The sequence below is a fragment of the Bos indicus genome, chromosome 2, assembly GCF_029378745.1.
Source record: "Bos indicus isolate NIAB-ARS_2022 breed Sahiwal x Tharparkar chromosome 2, NIAB-ARS_B.indTharparkar_mat_pri_1.0, whole genome shotgun sequence".
Taxonomy (NCBI): domain Eukaryota; kingdom Metazoa; phylum Chordata; class Mammalia; order Artiodactyla; family Bovidae; genus Bos; species Bos indicus.
Genome location: NC_091761.1, coordinates 85706367 through 85723503, shown reverse-complemented (window position 1 = coordinate 85723503; position 17137 = coordinate 85706367). Strand labels below are relative to the sequence as shown.

The following is a 17137-nucleotide window of genomic DNA, read 5'->3' as shown; positions in this document are numbered from 1 at the left end:
AGTTCCCAGATGGCACTAGTGGTAAAGAACATACCAGTCAATGCAGGAGATGTAAGCGACGTGGGTTTGATTCCTGGGTTGGGAGATCCTCTGGGAAAGGGCATGGGAACCCACTCTAGTATTCTTGCCTGGAGAATCCCATGGACAGAGGAGCCTGGTGGGCTACAGTCCATGGGGTCGCAAAGAGCCGGACACGACTGAAGCAACTTCACAGGCACGCACGTATTTTCTCTCACTATGTGCTCTGTACAAACTTGGACTTGACATGATACATCAATTCTCTTTTTCTCATACCTACTGTAAAATTTTTTTCCTTTCTTTTTCATCCTTTTTCCTTCCTTCCCTCCTTTATTTTTTCAGTCGTTGTTGAGGGGAGGAATTGGCAGTTTGGGGCTTAGATTGAGACTATCTTTGTGATGAATGGAGACAAAAAATGGAAACTTATTTGAAAGCTCCATTAAAGGGATATATAGGCAACATTTCTGACCACAGACTTGAAAGAAATGACTAGGCCCTGTAGATACCAAGTCTCAACACTATAAAGCGAACACAAAAAATCTTTTTTTGTTGGCCGACAGAAATATTCTTGTGTACATTCTCCTGTTGTCCTTTCTTTTAAATGCATTTAGGCTGTACCATTGACTAGCTGGGGAGGTGGGTTCAGTTGTTCAGACACCTGTGAGTGCTTTCAAGGTAAGAACCACGTGTAATCTCAATCTGTTCTTAACTCAGGCAACAGATATATAGTAGATACTCAATGATGGTTTCTGAATGTATTTACACACAGTCAGCCTTTAGGAGAGGACGAGTGCCTAAAACCTAAATTCTGATCCTGCCAGGAAGGCTTTGCAGAGAAGTTTGTAGCCTGTATGGCCTGTAGAAGTGGTAGAGGTTGAGAGATTCTGGGTAAAGCTCTGAGTCTGTATTTTAAGCCTTTTTGGTTTTTACCTATTGGAGCATCACCAGATATGCACTTAACGCTTAGACTGATTTGTCCAGGAGTGTCTTAGACTCAGAATTACTATTTGATGGTCATGTGACAAATAGCCCTCCGTACAGTGCTGAGGCCCCTATTCAGAGTGCCTTGTCTGGTGTTACTTACCTTGATTTATTATTCCTGAGAGCTCCTCCTAGAGCACCATTGCTCGAACCACTCCTTTGCTCACTCAGTCATAGACTACTTTGTGGTGGTAGTTACTTGTTTTAGTCCTATAAACCTACCCTCTTCGACAGTTTTGTTTGTTCTGGAAGGCAGAGGTTGGATCTCATACTGCCTTTGAGCCCTTCTGAGCATATAGTGGACAATCAACAAATATTTGAACTTGAAATTCCAAGTGAATATAGTTTTGCTCTTATAGAAGATTTAGCAATATCATTCTATCAGTTCTTTTATAGAACCCAAGACCATGCTTAACTGGGTAGACAGTTCTTATTGCTTGCAATGATTTTCACATGCAAACCTTCTTTCTTTTGTCTTAGCTGTGTGTGTGTGTGTGTGTGTGTGTGAGAGAAAGAGAGAGAGAGAGAGAGAAAGTGTGTGTATATGTGTGTGTGTGAGGCTAAAGTTTGTAGTGTCTTAACATGCAAAGCCCATGTTAGTAGGTAGTGGCCCATTCTCTCTGCAGGAGAAACATAGGGCTGGTTGAACAAATGCTGGTAGCAATGAATAAGGAATGCAGTTTGAAAGATTTAGCATTGAGTATAGCCTGCCTCCTCTTAAAAAGACTCTATTGAAAGGGAATAGTAGAACTCTACTGGAAGTGGTTTTCAGGTGAAATTTGGAGAAAGGCAATCAAATGGAGATTTAAAAATTTTAACAAAGTTTTGTAATTTTGGAAGTCAAGAACCATTACATTTCCACCACTAAGGTTAAGTTTGAGGTACTTTGCTGTTGATGTTGCTAAGTCGCTTCAGTTGTGTCCGACTCTGTGCGACTCCATACATGGCAGCCCACCAGGCTCCCCCGTCCCTGGGACTCTCCAGGCAAGAACACTGGAGTGGGTTGCCATTTCTTTCTCCAATGCATGAAAATGAAAAGCAAAGTCGCTCAGTCATGTCCGACTCTTTGCGACCCCATGGACTGCAGCCTACCAGGCTCCACTGCCCATGGGATTTTCCAGGCAAGAGTACTGGAGTGGGGTGCCACTGAGGTACTTACCTAACAGAAAACCCTACACCACCTGAAAGAATGAGGTGGATAGGAATGCATGACATGTGAAAATCTACAAAAAGTCAAAAAACCAGGTTGTAGGACAACTCTTAAAGTATGATCTCAATTATGTTACAAGACAGAATAAGAGATTTCTGTACATAAATGCATATAGTTGATTTGCAGAAAGAAGTCTAGCAGGATGCACACCAGACAGACCAATGGCTAACTACTTTTCGGGAGTGAAGATGGGTGGTTTTTTAAAATTTTCTCTATGTTTTGGTATTTGGGGGACTTTTAAATCGATAATATATTTATATATTATTTAGTTATAGAAAAAAATATGGCTAGTGGTCGCTAGACATTGTCCTGTCATTTCAGTTTTGTGGTGTCCTGTGAGAGAAAAGTGACAGAACAATTGAACAGTGTGTGGTTTTGAATTGTTTCATTCCATTACTTTTCTTGGCCCAAGATGAGTGTGGTTACACTTGAGTTATGGCTAAACAATGAGAAACCATGATACAAAAGAGAATATAAGCAGTTTTTGTTTATTCACTTTAAGTCAAGTCAATTTAGAACTCATCAGATATTGGATGAAGAATAAAAGTGCAGTCCTTAGTTTAATATCATTGATGTAATCCAATTTGTGTTTTCTAGAAGTTTGACTTTGGTCAGAAACATGCAGCAGCTGAGAGGCATGTTGATCATTTCTGGGAAAAAGCTAGGACATCACATTACAGAATGCTTTTGGATGTTTTATCCCACTGGATCCTTTTAAGAGCAGTGGATGAAGTCGCACAGGAAGCACTGGTTCTGCTTCATATGAACCAGTTGGTCATACGAGGAGATGGTCCCGGAGAAAATGATGTCACAAACTGAGCCATACTGATTCATGTTGAGGTTTGGCAGAAACCAACACAATTCTGTAAAGCGATTATCCTTCAATTAAAAAAGAAAAAAGAAAAAACAGAAAAACAAAACAAAACTGAGCCATAGAGCTGGTAAGTGAGAGTCTAGAATTGGATGGAGCCAGGCTCTCTGGTTTCAAATTTTGCTCTCTTTCTACCCATGGGACTTCTCTGGTGGCTTAGCTGGTAAAGAATTTGCCTGCAATTCGGGAGATCTGGGTTTGATCCCTGGGTTGGGAAGATCCTCTGGAGAAGGGAAAGGCTGCCCACTCCAGTATTCTAGCCTGGAGAATTCCATGGACTCTACAGTCCATGGGGTCCCAAAGAATTGGACACGACTGAGTGACTTTCACCTCACTTCTACTCATGGGAGTGTGCATCAAAGCAAAGCAGCCCAGGAAATGTACTGGGACCATATTTTATGCCAGTAAAGCTCAGACCATTGAAAAGTATTATGAGAGAATATTAGGCTCAAAGGAAGAGGATGAGGGTCAGATAAGCTAACAAATATGAAAGAACCTTGTTGGAAAACTATCCGCATGTGAGGTGGTGTTTTGGCAATCAGTGGTGTGGCAGCACGTTCCATCTGTCCTTGTGAGAAGTGCTCAAGAGCTATCCTCTGTTTTAGATTCAAAAGCTGATGCAGAGGATGGGGAGCGCTGAGGAGGGTGAGAGCCGGGAAAGGAACCTCATGGATTGACTTCCATTTGGATGAGATGGTCTTACTGCCATTAAGAGAAGCTACCTTCCAGGAGGAAGTGGGCCCTACCCAGGACCTTGGGATCGCCTCTTCTTTAGTGTGAACGAATTCTGAATGACAAACATTTTTGTCAGTGTGTCCATCCCCACCATGCGCTGTGTTGTTGGAACTGGGATAGTAGATGCTCATATAGGTGCGTGCTCAGTTGCTCAGTCATGTCTGACTCTTTGCAAACCCATGGGCTGTAGCCCACCAGGCTTTTCTGTCCATGGGATGGTATTTAAAAAAAAAAATTATTGGCTTATTTTAATTGGAGGATAATTACAATATTGTGACGGCCTCCACCCTATATCAACATGTATCGGCCATAGGCATGTGTGTGTCCCCTCCCGCCTGAATCCCCCTCCCACCCCCCTCCCCACTCCACCCCTCCAGGTTGTCTATGGATTTTTAAGGCAAGAATACTGGAGAGGGTTGCCGTTTCCTCCTCCAGGGAAATCTTCCTGACCCAGGGATCAAACCGGAGTCTCCTGCATTGCAAGTGGATTCTTTACCACTGAGCCACCTGGGAAGCCCTAGATATTTGTGTAGGGCTCAGATCAAATGAAGTTCACTAGGCAGCTGCCACATGGGTACAACTTCCTGTGTCTTTAGGTCTGGATGAGGGTTTGTGCAGAGCTGCCTTATGAAGATGAGGCTTTCTGCTTCATCACCGGGTTCTAAGGCCATGTGCTAATTTGAGCATTGGATTTCTTTCATATATATATATATATATATATATATATGTATTTTTTTTTTTTTTTTTGTCTGCATCATGTGGCATGCAGGATCTTAGTTCTCTGACCGGGGATGGATTGAACCCATGCCCTCTGCAAGGAAAGCATGAAGTCTTAATGATTGAACCACCAGGGAAATCCCTGAGTGTTGGATTTCTTAAGGACCAACTGGATTATCACCTCCTTGTTGTTTTGTTAGGATTTCAAAACGGGCAGTCGTGATTACTCAGAAGGTCAGAGCATGGGACACAGTGGTTTAGAGTCATCCATCCATCCACTCATACAAAATGTGTTATATGCCTAATATTAGTGGACACTGGAGGGTGGTGATGGATACAAAACCCAATCCTGTTCTTGCCCTGTAGCTTATAATCTGGTGAGGAGAGTGAAGAAGACAGCTGGAGATAACTATTCCATTAGAGTGTGCAGGTGAAGCACTGTGGGTACATAGTAGGTACTCAGAAATGGCACCTGAATGAAAGTGTTATCGTAAATACATGAACAAGGCCCTAGATTCAAGGCCTAGACCAGAGTTTCTCAACCATGGTGCTCTTGACATTTGGGGCCAGATAATTCTCTCTCATGAGGAGTTGTCTCATGCACTGTAGGATGTCTAGAATATCCCTGGCCTCTACCTACTAGATGGAGAAGGCAATGGCAACCCACTCCAGTACTCTTCCCTGGAGAATCCCAGTGGGCTGCAGTCCATGAGGCTGCCAAGAGTCGGACATGACTGAGTGACTTCACTTTCATTTTTCACTTTCATGCATTGAAGAAGGAAATGGCAACCCACTCCAGTGTTCTTGCCTGGAGAATCCCAGGGGCGGGGGAGCCTGGTGGGCTGCCATCTATGGGGTCGCACAGAGTCGGACACGACTGATGTGATTTAGCAGCAGTGGCAGTTACCTACTAGATGCCTGTGGCACTCCTCACCCAGCTGTGACAATCAGAAATGTCTTCAGGCATTGCCAAATGTCCCATAACAGGGCAACATTGCCCTTGGTTGAGAACCACTGGCCTAGAGGAACATGGGACTACCATACCATGTGTGGCAGGGCTAGGGAAGGGTATTCATGGTGAAAGAAAGTCAAAGTGTAGTTGCTCAGTCGTGTCCAGCTCTTTGCAACCCCATGGACTACAGCCTGCCGGACTCCTCTGTCCATGGGATTCTCTAGACAAGAAACCTGGAATTGGTTGCCATTTCCTTCTCCAGGGGAACTTCCTGATCCAGGGATTGAACCCAGGTCTCCTGCATTGCAGGCAGATTCTTTACCGTCTGAGTCACCAGGGAAGGGTGTTCATGTTTAGGACATCCTTAATTGATTCATATTTCTGGTTCAGCTCAATTTATCCACAAGAACATGGCTATTGACAATGACTTAGCTAAATGAACATCTATTTTTATTCATATCTGGATCGATTTCCTCCTTCCTTCTGATGGAAGAGAAAATGCTTTATTCCATCAAACCCTGTGTATTCTTTTCTCTCTGAATCTGATTTTCTAGGCTTCCTTTCATTTGGGTGGGGACAGGTGACAGAGTTCTGGCCAGTGGAATGTGGTTACTTCCTGACCTCATCCTTATGCTGCTGCTGCTAAGTCGCTTCAGTTGTGTCTGACTCTTTGCAACCCCATGGACTGCAGCCTACCAGGCTCCTCCGTCCATGGGATTTTCCAGGCAAGAACACTGGACTGGGTTGTCATTTCCTTCTCCAATGCATGAAAGTGAAAAGTGAAAGTGGAGTCGCTCAGTCGTGTCCAACTCTTCGCGACCCCATGGACTGCAGCCTACCAGGCTCCTCCATCCATGGGATTCTCCAGGCAAGAGTACTGGAGTGGGGTGCCATTGCCTTTTCCTATAAAACCTCCCAAATGATCCTTTACTTTGTCTGTTTTGGCTTGTTGACTATAAGCACAGAATCCACAAGAGGACCCTGAGGTCCTGGGAAGTGAGGGAACCACTGGAGGAAGAGGGCTGAGACCTTGAATGGCCACGTGGGTCCCTGCCCTCTCTTAATCTGTGTTGGACTGGAACATGAGAAACAAACAAACTCCTACTTTGTAATGCCACTGAGATTTAGGGGATGTTTGGTATAGTAGTTAGCTTTCCTAATTAATGTACTCTTGCCTGTTCCCTCTCCTTTAATTGGTACCTCTCACATGTCATCAAAGTACTACTTATTACTTCTCTTTGGTCACTCTGGTGACCTACATGTGTCATAACCTAGGATATGGTCCTGTCATAGCAGTACCTGTGATAACGATTAATTGTATACCTTCTTAGATCACATGCTTTTCCCTTTTCAAGATCTTCCTTGGAAGGGATGAGTGTTTAGATCTGCCTTCAGCTGCCCTTTGAGACTGCTGGGACCTGGTCATGGAATAAGGAGTTTTGGTTGCCATCCAAGCAGAAAATTCTTCCACCGTGTGGAGTTCATAGCAGCTTTATTCCCGCCCCCCCACCCCCCCGCTCCCCACCACAGTTCAAATGCTAGCATTCTCAAGGCAGAGCAAGGAAGAGGACAGTCAATCCTTTCATTTAATTTTGGCAAGACTGCAGGTTATGGTGCTCTGGGGAAATGCAGCCACAGATGCATCAACCTTTTTAAAAATTCTTGGCAATCTAACCCTTTAAGTAATAAAACTAAACACAGACAGTGCATCCTTGAAGAAAGCTTGTATTGGCTACATTTGTCACCAAGATCCCGCCTTCAAGATCATCCTTCCATCTGTGCTTGTGAAATTCAAGTTGTGTTTAGTTTATTTTAATCAGTACTTATTTCCTACATTATCATTTTCAGCATGTTAGTTTTATGATTAGCTCAGCAGTCACTACATTATATATCGTTTGCTTCCAGGTTATAGATTAGCATGAAGGAGTTTATATTTTCTGATTCTGCAGTGATAACTTAGTTCCTCTGTTTGAGGGTCAGCATAGCAGAGTTGTTAAGATTTGGATTCTGTAGCCCCATCACCTGACTTCTCACCCCAGCTTGGCATTTTACATTCTGTGCATCCTTGAGTCAAGTTGTTTAACTTCACTGGGCCTTGCTTTCAGGAAAATAATTGCACCCACTTCTGGAGCTGTTGTGAGAACCAAAGGGGTTAATTTGTATATGGACTTTAGGTGTGTGCCTAGCACAGTATAAGTGCTTTATAAATAAAATCTATCAGTGTTACTAAATGCCATGCTTTATATTTTTTATATATTTTAATTATGTGGTAATCAAAAGGAGAAACCAGTTATTCGTTAGGTCTTTAAACCTCCTCTGAGCATTTTAAGGACTTAATTAGCTAGAGTTATTACAACTCAGTTTTGGGAAAATTTTCTATTTTTGTATATACACAGACAGGAAAAAATATGAAAGAAAGAATTCCAAAATGTTAATAGCATCATCTCTGGAAGGTTTGATTATAGATGACCTTAATTCATTGAACATTTTCTCATTTGTACTTCCCCAGTCTTTACACATGAGCCTATAACTCCCCGTCATGCTCTTTCTGCATTCCTGTGTCAACTCTCTCTTGAAAACAAAACTTCAGACCACCCATTAGCAAATAATTTCTTTTTCAAGAAGTTGCCCCTAAACCATTTCTTTATATGAAAGCTTTTAGTTCATCCCTACACTAGAAATTCAATTTACCACTGTATGAAATTTTTTAGAAGCAGTTGTTATTTCTTTTAGAACAAAGCATCAGAGGACAGGGGTTGGTGGAAACAGTAAAGAAAACCATTAAAATAGATTGCGTATTAGGTTGTTGTTTCCTGATGGAGATGGCAGGAGGTGGTGTTTTCTAGCTCATAGGGTGATGTGGTTGTTATAACAGCAGCCAGTGACTGGGCATCCAGGCCTCAGTTAAACCAACTGTTGTGAAGCTGGTCTCTGGAAGTTCTCTGGAAATTGGGTCCAGAATGGGTCCTTTTTTAAAATCAGATTCTGAGATCTAATTTTATAAGGAGGAATAGCGTTATGAAAGAAGATAATGTAATTGAGAAGAATCTGAAGATGTGGGTTCTAAATCCCATGTTATTATGAACTTATTACCTATGTGACTTTAGCAATGTCATTTCACAGCTCTGGGCCTCAGCCTCCCGACCTGTAGAACAAGGTGCTTGGACCACATCTGTGGTATCACTTACTATGCATCAGAATCACCTGAGGAGTACCTAAAAATAAAAAAATAACAATAGTACCTCAGCCCCATCCATAGAAACTCTGATTTAGTTGGTGTGGGGTACGCCCGGCAGCAGTATTTCTAAAAGTTCTGCAGGGGATTCAAATGTGCAGCTCAGTTGGATCACCTCTAAAATTTCCTGTAGCTGTAACAGTCTATTTTAAAATATATATAGCTGGTCTCTTACCAAGGGATTTATAAGCTACAACACGGCTTGTAATTGGGTTTACTGTAATGAAGAATACCAATCATTTTTGTCTTGAAAAACATAGAAAAGTTATTAAAGAGTTATTGAAGCTATGTCATTGATTTTTAAGGTAGTTCTCCAGAGGAAACCATAAAAGTTTTCTTCTATGAGGCATGGAGGATATAGGACAAAGAGAGTTTAATGTAGCCAGGAAGGAGAAATTGTTGTTTTTAGGTAACTGAAAGTGTTTTTCTCAAAAAGATTATCTTGGGAGAATTGGTTCATAGGCTTAGAAGACAATGTTTGGGTTGCAGATTGTTTTTAAAGTAAGCATAGAAATTTCTAGCCCATGCCTCTTTTTAAGTCCCAAGGCAGAAATCATATTTTTATAAATGCCAAATTATTAGACCTGGTTTTGGGTCAAGATTCCAGTACTTGCTAAAGCAAATTACCCTTCCTTGGGAATCAAATTCCCCCAAACCAGATTTATTTTTAAAGGTAATACATTGGGAAAACATAAGAATAATTGACCATTCCTTTTATTTACTTAGCTTCAAATTATTAACCATACAGGAATTGGGCTGAGTGATTTATAGTTTATCTTGGATATGGAAGAAGAATTAAGAGGTGTGGCATCAAATTTGATACTGAAGGTTTCCTCACAAGTCCTTTCTTTTCAAGCCTGTGGTCCCTTGGATCCCCAAAGGCGGTTATCATCCAACACATAAGCGGGTTATAGTAAATCCAAAGCCCAAGGTCACCTCCCTTCTCTCCTTTGCTCCCTCCCCATCACACACATTAAGAGCTCTGGCTATTTAATCCTCTTTTGTGTCAGAAGAATCTAGGCAAGATTCAGAACTGTTGTTAATTGCAAACAGGAATATACCATCTATATCGATGATAAATTTCACATTTGTTTTGAATTTAGAGCTTGTGAGCTATAAAAATTTTATACTGGGAAAGGACAGTAACTGATCTCACAAGGCATCAGGTAGGAGCAGATATAATTAAATAAGAGGTGCTTTTAAAACAATCAGTGTTTCTACTCATTACTGGCCCTTAACTCCCTTTTCCTGAAAAGAAAATTGAGTTTCCGTTTGAAAATCATGTGAGGCTTAAAAAAAAGAAGGTGTTTTTTTAAGTACGGAAAAGCATAACGAAGAAAACAAAAATTATCCCAAATTTTTCACTCAGGTAATCCTGTAAACATTAGAAACTCAAATGTCCAAAATGGACACAAAAGACTACTCCTTAGATACCTACTTAAAATTTTTTTTAAAAATAATAATTAAGTACAGTTGGGAAGGTCCCCTGGAGAAGGAAATGGCAATCCACTCCAGTATTCTTGCCTGGGAAATCCCGTGGACAGAGGAGCCTGGCAGGCTACAGTCCATGGGGTCGAGAAAGAGTTGGACACAGCTTAGTGACTGGACCACAACATGGTTGACTTAGTGTTGTGTTAATGTCTGCTATACTCCAAAGTGATTCAGTTCTTAAATATCTACTTTTTTTTTTGACTGCACTGGGTCTTTGTTGCTGCACTCAGCTTTTCTCCAGTTGCAGTGACTACTGGAGCTACTGTAGTAGCTACAGTAGTAGCCCTACTACTGGGGCTACTCTCAGTTGCGGTGCGTGGGCTCTGGGCGTGCACGCTTCAGTAGTCGTGGCACTTAGGCTGTGTTGTCCTGAGGCACATGGGATCTTCTCAGACCCCAGGGTTTGAACCTGTGTTCCCTGCATTGGCAGGTGGGTTCTTACCACTGAGCCACCAGGGAAGCTAAATATTTACTCCTAATAGAAAACTCTTTTTTTTTAATTTAAAAATGAGGCTAGAATGTAATAACTAATTTTTGTTGTTGTTTTTTTTGACCTCTCACATGCCAGTTCCTATTCTAGCTTCTAATTCTCTTAACAAATATTATTAGATAGATACTATTATTATTCTCACTTTACAAATGAGAAGAAATGCTAAATAATTTACCCAGGATTATGGTTAATATGCAGCAGAGCTGAGATTTGAACTCAGATGACCAGGTTCCCAAGGCCCAACTCATAAGCCTATGCTGTATTTCACAAAATTTTGAGGACTTACACTGTAGAAAGTTATAATTACTCTTCTCGAGTAGACTGCTATGAAAATAATGAATTATCATCTCAGGTTCTGAAGAGCTCATCTTAAGACCATCTCTTTCTGCTCCTTTTTTCAAACTCCTCTTTGAGATCAGTTCAGAAAAGCAGAATTTGTGTTTTTTTTTTAAATTGGACTATAATTGATTGTCAGATTTGGGTTTTAATACCTGAAAGATTTGCAACTTTATATAGTGTTTCAGGTTAATTTTAATATGTTTATAAGGAGGAAAATGCCAATTGTATATACAGTATGTTAAAACTGATTTTCCTGTTTGCTCTTCTCCCCTTTTCATTTGTTTGATTTTTTCACTCTTAATCTCTTCTAACTGTGGTCAAGGTTTGAGCCATGGGGAACCATTTCCATCAGAGCAACGACAGTGGTCGTGGTGGGGTTTCTTGTACTCTGCCTGTTGAAGTCTAGGATGTGAGTTGCCTTCTAGAATGCAGAATGTGCTCAGGGAACAGTGTAGGGGACCCAGGCCCTTTCTCTAGTTGTAATCAATTTCTCAGAAGCCAACGTTTTATAAATACAGATAGGAAATTCTTTTCCTAAATGTACTCTATTATACATATGGAGGTGCATCTGCCACTTTTGAGGGCTTGCTTATTCATTTGTAGAATTATAGAGGTATTCATTCATCAAACTTTTTTCTTTAAAAGTTTTTTTTTGGCTTTCAAAAACTTATTTGTTGTATAAGTAATTAGTGAAGGTATACAACAGATATACAAGAATTAAAATCTGAAAATAATAAATGTTAGAGAGGCCATAGGTATATAGGAATGCTCACATACTGCTTCTGGGAGTGTAAATTGTTGCAGTAATTTGGAGATAGACGAGTTGAAGCTGTGTACACCCTATGCCCTAGTGATTTCATTCCTGAATTTATATCCATGGGAAACCCTTGCATCTGTATTTAAGGAAACAATTACAAGAGTGTTTACCACAGCATTGTTTGTAATGAAAAAAATAGACAACTTGGAAACAAACCTCACTGAAATGGAAAAATAGAGTGGTATTTTTCATGTAGTGGAATACTATACAGGGGTAAAAATGAATTCACTAGGATTATGTACACCAACGGGTTTCCCAGGTGGCTCATTGGTAAAGAATCTGCCTGCCGATGCAGGGGACATAGGAGACTCGGGTTTGATCCCTGGGTCAGGAAGATCCCCTGGAAGAGGAAATGGCAACCCACTCCAGTATTCTTGCCTGGAAGATCCCATGGACAGAGGAGGCTGGCGGGCTCCAGTCCATGGGGCCACAAGAGTTGGACTCGACTCAGCAACCGAGCACACAGGCGCATGTGCACCAACATAAATCTCCAAAGCATAATGTTGAATGGAAAAGACAAACTTCAGAAGGATATAGACAGTATGATTCCATTTGTATAAACCTTTAAAACATGTTGTGCCTGGTTATAAACACACCCAGTAAATGTTTAAACACATGTGTAGAATTGATAACTACTGGTATCAGGGTGGTGGTGGAAGGATGGGTGATGGGTGTGGGGCTTTCCTTACATCTGTCGTGTTTCACTTCTTAACCAGGGTAGTAGGTACAATGATGTCTGTAATGCTAATGTCCAAATTGTTCGTATGCTTTAAGTATGTCATAGTTTAAGAACAGAAAAGAAAGCAAGGAGCTTGAAACCTTGTTGGAGTTTTCTCAAATAACAACAGCAAAAAAATCAGGAATAAGAGAGGGTAATAAGAGAATAATTCGGTGGAGTAACATGAAATGACTACTTTGCCTAAGCAAACTTGTTGAAAGCAAACATGGACAGAATGAACAGAGAAACATCTAGGTCGTGAGGATGACGACCTTTCTTCCAAGCTTCTCCTGACCCCCTTATTTTGTGGCTGTGATAACCTAGTGAAAAACCAAGGAGGTGACAGTGAAGGAAAGAGGATGTGTTCTTGGGCCAAAGAAGGGTTCTAAATCTTCTAGAAGAACAAGAGTATGAGATGTTTTTCAAAGTTACACCACCCAAAGGTGATGGGTGTCTCAAGGCTTAAGCACAACTTACATTTTCATCAAAGTTTCTGATCCCTAAAGAAAATATGTAGTTCTCATTACTCATCATTCTTGCTAGGGTTTTGTTTGTTTCTTTTTGTCTCCTGCCTTAGAGCTTTTCAGCTGTGGGAGACGTTTTGGAACTTGGCTTCTCGACAGTCTTTCTCTTCTTGTGTCTGCTTTCAGGGCAGTGGCAGGTACTTGTAGGCAATAAAGAAAAATAAAAAGTACAAAGCAGATCCTGACAGTTGTTTACAGCACAAGTGCTGGGATTGATGGCTTAACCTGTCTAACTTAAAAAGAAAAAACAAACCCATCTCTTGTTCTAGAAACGCTTTTTTATTCTCTGTCTTGTTCGAAGTGCCTTTCTTAGCTAGAGCAGTCACTAAATAGAGGATTTTAGTCCAGGAAGTATCTTAATACTGGGATTTTAGTATCGGAAGAGATCTTAGACATGCAGTGCCGTGTTCTCTGTTAGTTGTTTGGCCTGAGGCGACCCAGTCCTGGATCTATGGTAGGTCTCTATGGTAGACCTCCAAAAGGATTTTACAGATGGTAAAAGCAAGATTCTGACATGTGGGAAGTAGTCTTACCCTAGAGGTGACAGAGTGGGACTAGACCCCGGCACTCCTGTCCTTCCAAGCAAGAACTTTCTGTTGTGCCAGGTTGCCTCTTTGAGCCCTTCTTTCCTTTTGCTGCTGCTGCTGTTGCTGTTTAGTTGCTCACTATGTCCTCCTCTTTGTGACCCTTTAGACTTGTAACCTGCCAGGTTCCTCTGTCCATGGGATTGCCCAGGCAAGAATGCTGGAGTGGGTTGCCATTCCCTTCTCCAGGGGATCTTCCTGACCCAAGGTTTGAACTTGCATCTCCTGCGTTGCAGGCAGATTCTTCATCTCTGAGCCACCTGGGAAGCCCTGGCCTTGCTTTTTCAGTCCTTACCAGTTGGTTGAACTGATAAAACTTTTTCTTCCTATATTGTATCTCTTGGAGAAGGAAATGGCAACCCACTCCAGTATTCTTGTCTGGAAAATCCCATGGACAGAGGAGTGTGGCAGGCTACAGTCCATGGGGTTGCAAAGAGTCGGACATGATTGTATCTCTGACTTTTTCAAGTTATATCTGGTGAAAAGAGACATTATAACATGTCCTTCAAAATGAGGGAAAACTGACAATGAGGGTGGTGAAGATAAATGCATTTATCCGAGACCCTCATTTGGCTGCTTCATATCCTTAGCGAAAGTTTTCCTGGAAGAGATGAGAGGCTGAGGCAATCTGAGTTATGCTTTCTGCGGGAGGAGTGACTTTCCTCTGTAGTAGGGCTATAGTGGGCGTTTGTGGTCAGGCCTGCTAGTCAAAGAATAACCAAGCTCTTCTGCTAAAAAATGTTTCCTTATCTAGCAGATATGTTTTACAGTAACTCAAATTACATGTAAATTAGAAGAATACGTTCTCCCAATTGTTTTTGTAAAAGTAACTTTCACACCACATAATATGTCTCAAAGTAAATGATCTATTGTAAGCCCACCTGCTAGGCAAAATAAAGTGGGCTCCTGCACATCCATTTAATAAAGGCTGTTAACTGTCTCAGAGATTTTAGTACTGGTTTATACTAACAGGGAGATTTCTAAGGCAAGATTCTTCTGAGACGGATTGCTGTGGGCCAACTGAAATGCTTTAGCTGAGAGCTGTGCTTGTAATCCTTGCCCCCAGCCCATCCCCACTCCCCACCCATGAAATATATTCAGCCTGACACGACACCTAAGTGAAGCATCTGTTTTCTGGCTGTGGAGCTTCCTGCCAAGATGAAGGGTATTTGCAGTCAAGTTTAGCCACTGAGCAAATTGCTAATGTCCACCCATGACAACTCTTGATCATATTTCTCTCTCTAGAGTGTATTCCTTGTCTCAAAATATACACTGACAATACTTTGAATGGAAAAGATGGTAGGGAAATAAGAAAATCTTATTATATACAGAATCCATTTTCTAGGCTAGCAAATATGTTATTGAGGGAATAATAGTGGTTAATCTAACTCTTTGTTAGATGATAACCTAGTTGGACTTATAATCAAATATTTAGGCTTGTTAATGACAGAAAGTTTTATCCCCAGAAAAAGTGGGAATATAGTGTTACTGAAATTTAAATTTATGGCAAAGGAGAAGAAATAAAAGCTGTGAGGGAACTAAGGCCTGCCCCCCCCCCCCCAAAAAAAAGGTTCTTTCTTTTCTACATTTAAAAATATTATATACTTTCACTTAAGTTTTCTGGATTGATTTCAAAGTAATTTATACAGCACAGACTTTTCTGTTGATATGAAGAAAAGTGCTCCAGGAATATTCCTCTGTTACACTTTTAATAAAATTATTTGTGTAGGACAAATAAGGTGGACAGCTTTCTAAAGTTTGTTAAAATAAAGAGAATCTTTTGTGCCAAGCTTTCACTCTTTCCTTCCTTTTCTCCATATTCTCTAAGCTTTCCCCTGCCTTGGGATATTTGTCTGTTTGGCCTGATTCTGATTTCCTCTGCAGAATGTCTTCCCTTGGGAGATGAAATGCAAGTTTCCTTTTTGTGTTTGTGCTTTCTTCTATTACAAATAGAAAAACAATCCTTTTTTTTTTTTTTTTTAAAGTGATTTAAACTATATGATCTATTTGATTATCTTCTGGTCTTTCCAGACTCTGATTATTCTCAAGAGTAATCAAGGTCTCCTCTGCTTTTACAGTGCCATAAAATTTTGTTTTGTTCACTGTTTTAAAAACATAACTCATATCCTTTAGGATTTCTTGTATTTCACAGTCTGTACTATGCATTTCTTTGTCAGGATTTTGTTGGATGAAAGAGACAGAAATCCCTCTCAAATTAGTTTCAGCAAAAATGTCATGTTTCAGAGATGAATGATAGTGGTGATTGAGCAACAGTGTAGATGTACTTGATGCCATGGAACTGTACATTTTAGAAAAGTGAGTTTGTGGGTCCCCCTATGCTGGGGAGTCTGAAGGGGCTTCAGGAAACTTTCTTTCCCCCTCTGTCCTTTGGACATCAAATGTTTAGCTTCTCATCAGTTCTGTTTTAAGCTTCAGAAGTGCAAGTTTCCTTCAATATGTGAGAGCGATCTGTGGGAGGCGGGAGTGCACTGTGGAATGGGTCCCAGCTGGCAATGAACTGTGGGTGTCGGCTTGGGAGCAGTTAAAAGCAAAGTTCTCAAAGTAGAGTGATCAGCTTGAGCAATGGTGTGAAGATGGGAAAATACAGGAAAATAGTCCGTTTTGGCTCTCACATGCCCTGTACCATGTGTGCAGAGTGAAGGAGCATGGTATAGCTGAGTTCAAGAAAGGGGGCCAGGCGTGCATTCTTGGGGCCTTGGCCTGCTGTGGCCCCCTTTGCCTGGCAGAGCTACAAAGCTGTTCTTTTCTGGGCTTCCCAGGTGACACGAGTACTTCTAATTCACCCCGAGCTCTTGTCTCTGGGGTTCAGTATGGTAGGCTTGTACAGAGGCTGAACTTTGGCTCCATTCACGACTGAAGGCTCTCCAATATGTTCCTCTCTGAAAAGTATATTCATCCCCAGAGACTCGCTTCATCAAAATCACATCCTCCCTGGGGGTAGTCTGCTTATAATGACTGTTGAATATGGAGTATAAAGTGCTAGCCCCTGATACCGAGATGGGACAACTCGGGGTGGGGGGTGGGGGTCATGCCAGGTCCAGAGCTTCTCATAGAATAATCTCAGGCCTCAGTATTACAGGATTTCCCAAGCAAATAAGAATCCATCCTGTTCTGGTTTTCTGATCTCAAGATCAGGAAATTCTTTCCTATTTGTTCCAGTATTTTGACTCTGCCTATACATTTTCTTACTTATAACCTCAGCCTTCATGCTATTGCCAATCTTATTTTATCCATCCATAGGAAATAGGGAAAATATTTTAGTCAAGGAGTGGAGGGCTTTGGGGCTTTGTTGCTAAATATTGTTTCCTTTGGGGCCAATTACTCAAATGTTTTTCTGGAAACTCTGTGGGAGTTGTGTTCTGAACTGAACTGTAGACTTTTTAGATCTGGAAATACGCTAAAACAAAAACAAACTCCCCCCAAAACAAGCCCTC

General features: G+C 41.2%; 1 protein-coding gene across 14 annotated transcripts in view; it reads left to right on the top strand.

The window, feature by feature from the left end:
- The window catches only part of ANKRD44 (ankyrin repeat domain 44), a 320547-nt gene that overhangs the window by 74382 nt on the left and 229028 nt on the right, over window positions 1-17137 (top strand). For 4 of the 14 annotated variants that reach the window (XM_070769754.1, XM_070769761.1, XM_070769794.1 and 1 more), the window contains one exon: window positions 2807-3150. The exons of the other annotated variants lie outside the window; for them this stretch is intronic. The gene's annotated coding sequence lies outside the window, so the exon portion shown is untranslated. Of the gene's footprint in view, window positions 1-2806; window positions 3151-17137 lie in introns of those variants that run through there. 14 annotated transcript variants of the gene reach the window in all.